The sequence below is a fragment of the Rutidosis leptorrhynchoides genome, chromosome 3, assembly GCF_046630445.1.
Source record: "Rutidosis leptorrhynchoides isolate AG116_Rl617_1_P2 chromosome 3, CSIRO_AGI_Rlap_v1, whole genome shotgun sequence".
NCBI lineage: Eukaryota > Viridiplantae > Streptophyta > Magnoliopsida > Asterales > Asteraceae > Rutidosis > Rutidosis leptorrhynchoides.
In genome coordinates this window covers 454,206,549-454,212,548 of record NC_092335.1, presented here as the reverse complement: position 1 = coordinate 454,212,548, position 6,000 = coordinate 454,206,549, and positions in this window count along the sequence as shown.

Genomic DNA, 6,000 nt, shown 5'->3' with positions numbered 1-6,000 from the left:
GAGTATTAACTCATTATTTCCAAAGAATTTATATATATATATATATATATATATATATATATATATATATATATATATATATATATATATATATATATATATATATATATATATGAATTTTGGAAACCATAATAAATCTTTTCGTACTAAGCTATTATGTATGAATTGAAAAAGGGTAGATATTACTCGGTAAATTCATATTACTAATATGCTATGATGTACATCCTTCGTTAAATGACTTAACCATCGTTAACTACAATCTCTGTTTCAACTCAATGAATTCCATTTCATAATAAACCAAGCGTATTAATCAATTACATGTTTGATTTTACACTTTCATCTTCGATGTATTCGAAACTTTCCAGAAAACATCATTTGTACTATAACGACTCTCATTTTTCCATACTACATTTCTCATATTTCCATTCAATACTTTTCCTTATTAAATGCCCAATAAAATAGTTAAACTTAATAAGTAAACTTTAATCGATAAAGGTTAGGCGTTAAGAATTATAAAATACGATAATTAACTTTGTACATTAATTGACAAGTTAATAAAAATAATAAGTTAATAAACTTTTGTGAGTAAATAAATAACTAAAAAGACTTGTGTAATTAAAATGAATAAACTTGAATAATTAAGGGTTATTAAGCTAAATTAAAGTACAAGGACTTAAGTGAAAATATTAAAACCCTAGCTCATAAAACCCTAGCAAATTTGGAAGGGTAAAATTACCCATATACCCCTCAAATTTTCGGCCCAAATCACCAACCCTAACCCTTTTTCCAAGCTAACTTGTTCCCTAAGTAATTCCTTATAAAACCCTAATTCTAGAATGCCCCTATCCTCCCTATAAATAGACCCCTAGGCTAAACCATTTCATGTACCAAATCATAATTACATCCCTCACTCAAAAATCTCTCTCTCCCTCTCCAATTTTCGGTTAAAACTGAAAATCCCCCACCACCATCGAAATCCTTAGGGTTTCCAAGAAATCTTCAAGTGTTCTTCGCGTTCTTCGTGTTCTTCAAGAATCTTCAAGGTGTTCTTCAAGATATTCAAGGCTTTGATCTTCCATCTTCATCAAGTTCTTCTTTTCTTTGTTAATCTTCTTGAATCTTCAAAGGTATAAACATAAAACCCTAATCTATTTTCTTAATTCTTTGATCTTTGTTTTAATCTATATTCACATAAAATCATAAACACATAAACGTAAGAACAAACCTAGATCTATATATGTAAAAAAAAAATATGAATATATATATGTATGTATAATGTCGACTAAAAAAAAAAGGGGGAAAACTTTGATCTTAAAACCCTAGGTTGTTACATGGAAGATTGTTAGTGTTTAATTAAGGAAACAAAATAATTATATATACATATACATATAAATCGATCCATATATATGTATATTTGTAAAAATAAATTTTTTTGTATACATATATATATACACGATTACATATACATATACATACTAAAACCTTAAACCCTAATTATACCTAAACTATACTACTTTAATCAAACCCTAGTTTCATTAAAAAACCTAATTAATTACTAAACCCTAATTCATTAAACCTAACCCTAATTAATTAATACCACTTTAATTATTAAACCCTAATCATTACCTAATCATTACTGCATTAAATAAAACCCTAATTTACTAAACCCTAATTTAAGAAACCCTAGGACACTAATTACTAAACCCTAGTTAATTAAATACCACTTTAAATAACTAACTCTAATTAATGAAACCCTAATACTACTACTAACATATATACACTATTACTATTACTATTACTAGCACCTATAACCTACTACTTATATTATAACACTTAAGAACGTTTTGGGATATGTATTAGAGATGTATAGATCTTCGAACTTTCTTGACGAATGGTTCTATGAGACTCTAGGCAGAGGGTTTGGACTTCTGATTTAAAGGGTCCTATAGCTCAAGCCCCTAGATCTCAAATGGCCATTCGAAGGGAAAGGGGTGATTGGAAGCTGATCTAATACGACAAGTATCCTAAAATGGAAAACACTCTTTAAGTAGAAACTTTCTAAGTATAGAAACTTACTAGGAACAGAAATTTAGTGAAACAAACTATACATAAACACGTACTTAAACTCAAACATGGGCAAAACACTTAACTACTCTTAAATGTCAATAGGTTGACTTTCCTGCTCACTCGTTCAACTCTCTATTAAGAGGAATAACTCTCTATCTACTTACTAAGTTGAATTCATAGCCCCTCTTTATTGCTAGCAAACTTACTTACTTTTGGGGTGAGACACATGCTGTTTTTACTTTTTACACTTTAGACACAAGTACCAAACTACTTAAGCTATGCTATACCCGGCTATGTCCGACTAAGTCCCTACAGTGATATTTTTAAGTGCTGCAGCATGCTTATTTATTGGGGGTAGGCCTATCGGGAGTAACGTCCCCGATACATTTGACTAAGTCTTTGTATTACTTGATAATGAAATTTAACCGACAAGGAGAACTAACTTGTCATGGGGCAAACAACGTTTAGTCTAAATATCACGCATTGGCATAAACTTTCGATCTTGCGAGATCAACTTTACAAACTAAATCTTGTGGTCTAAAACAACGGTCAAACTTTTGTTAAACCTATGAACTTCACTCAACCTTTTTGGTTGACACTTTAGCATGTTTTGTCTCAGGTGCTGTTTGATTCAAGCTTACCTATCTACTGCTTATGTGATGCTACTTGGACATAGGATCAAGAGATTATCGCATATTTTACTTTTGCATTTGAACAATTATTTATTTCCGTTGTAACGACATTTCATTTTTCCGCTGCGTACTCATTCAAGTTAATTTAATCATTTAGTTTGTTCTCGTTTATATAATATGTTGGTATATTTTGATATTAAGTCACATTTCACCCAGGCCCTAACTGGGGGTGTGATACGTACCTTGCGAAATTCACAAGAACTCCACGAACATCAACATCATTCACCGAGGAATGTAAATAAGAATAAATAATGAAGTATTGATTACATTGGTGAAATACTCCGCAAAGATTATGTAATCTCTAATGTTTTAGAGATTATTCATTTCTAGTTCCAGCCGAAAATCAAATGAGTTTAATAGTATATTAACTCATTAAATCTGTATTACATTTGAAGAAAGTATATATATATATATATATATATATATATATATATATATATATATATATATATATATATATATATATATATATATATATTCATAAAGACTGTAGTAGAATTCTATTGTACAAAAATATTAACTGTGATTTTTTTTAACGGGTAGGTAATACCTGGGAAATATATAAGTTCACAATTAATATGTTACACTATACATTCTTAAATTACTTGATAATCATTAACCATACTCACAACTTTCACAACAATATACATTCTTTCATAGAAATCTGAGCAATCATACTCATTCAAATCCAATTACACATTCTGATTTTAACAGATCAGAATCTGTAGTGACCCGAACTTTTCCATATTTATATATATATTAAATAAAATTGATATTTACATGATTAAATGTTTCCAAAATGTTAAGAAATCAAACTTGTTAAGACTTGATTAATTAAAATGAGTTTCATGTAAACAATTGACCACCCAAATTGACCGGCGATTCACGAACATTAAAACTTGTAAAAACTATATGATATATATATATATATATATATATATATATATATATATATATATATATATATATATATATATATATATAGTTAACATGATATTATGATAAGTAAGTATCTCATTAGGTATATTAACAATGAGTTATATACATAAAAATGAGACTACTAAGTTAAGAAACTCGAAACGATATATATAACGATTATCGTTATAACAACGTCTTACTAAATACATATGTATCATATTAAGATATTGTTACACTATATTTAACATGAGGAAATGATAATTAAATATATCATTAAGTGTGTTAACAATGAACTAAATATGTAAAAACAAGACTACTAACTTAAGGATTTTGAAACGAGACATATATGTAACGATTACCGTTGTAACGACATTTTAATGTATATATATCATATTAAGATATATTCATACATCATAATATCATGATAATATAATAAATTAACATCTCATTAGATATAATAAACAATGGGTTAACAACATTAAATGAGATCGTTAACTTAAAGGTTCCAAAACAACACTTACATGTAACGACTAACGATGACTTAACGACTCAGTTAAAATGTATATACATGTAGTTTTTTAAGATGTATTCATACACTTTTGAAAGACTTCAAGACACATATCAAAATACTTCTACTTATCAAAAATACTTACAATTACATTCTCTTTCATTTTCATCAACAATTCTACTCGTATGCAACCGTATTCGTACTCGTACAATACCCAGCTTCTAAATGTATTTACTATTGGTATATACACGTAAATGATCAGCTCTTAGTAGCCCTTGTGAGTCACCTAACCATGTGGGAATCATAATTTAACATCTATCATGAAATATTTCACAAAATTACAAACTAATGTGACCTTATATGCCATCCCATATTCACGTGAAAGAGGAAGCACACAAACACACTTTGATTTCAATTTTTATGCATCAAATTACTCTCTCTAAATTACTCTCTTAGTGTTCTAAGTGTTCTTCATCATTTCCTTCATAATCTAGCTCAATCTAGGTAACCTATATCAACATACAAAACAACTACTCAAGAAAACTTCAAGAACACTTTCAAGTTTGCAAGTCTACTTCCAAGCTTTCTAATCCATTCCAAGCAATCATCTAGGATCAAGAAATCTTTGTTATTTACAGTAGGTTATCTCTCTAATTCAAGGTAATACTCATATTCAAACTTTGGTTCAATTTCTATAACTATAACAATCTTATTTCGAGTGGAAATCTTACTTGAACTTGTTTTCGTGTCATGATTCTACTTCAAGAACTTTCAAGCCATCCAAGAATCCTTTGAAGCTAGATCAATTTTTGTTATTTCCAGTTGGTTTACCTACTAAACTTGAGGTAGTAATGATGTTCATAACATCATTCGATTCATATATATATATATATATATATATATATATATATATATATATATATATATATATATAACTATCTTATTCGAAGATTTAAACTTGTAATCACTAGAACATAGTTTAGTTAATTCTAAACTTGTTCGCAAACAAAGTTAATCCTTCTAACTTAACTTTTAAAATCAACTAAACACATGTTCTTTATCTATATGATATGCTAACTTAATGATTTAAAACCTGGAAAACACGAAGAACACCGTAAAACTGGACATACGCTGTCGTAGTAACACCGCGGGCAGTTTTGGGTTAGATAATTAAAAACTATGATAAACTTTGATTTAAAAGTTGATCTTTTGAGAAAATGATTTTTCTTATGAACATGAAACTATATCCAAAAAATCATGGTTAAACTCAAAGTGGAAGTATGTTTTTCAAAAAGCTCATCAAGACGTCGTTCTTTCGACTGAAATGACTACCTCTTACAAGATTGACTTGTAACCTGTATTTCCGACTATAAACTTATACTTTTTCTGTTTAGTTTCATAAATTTAAGTTCATTATGAAACCATAGCAACTTGAATCACTCAAAACGGATTTAAAACGAAGAAGTTATGGGTAAAACAAGATTGAATAATTTTGCTTGTTGTAGCTACGTGAAATTTGTAACAAGTCTATACAAATCATAACTTAACTAACTTATATTGTATTATAGATGTATTCTAACATATATTATGTAATCTTGGGATACCATAGACACGTATACAATATTTTGACATATCATATTGACCCATCTATATATATTATTTGGGAACAACCATAGACACTCTATATGCAGTAATGCTTGAGTTATCTATACAGGGTTGAGGTTAATTCCAAAATAATATATATACTTTGAGTTGTGATCTAGCCCAATACTTGTATACACTGGGTCGTGGATTGATTCGAGATAATTTATATTA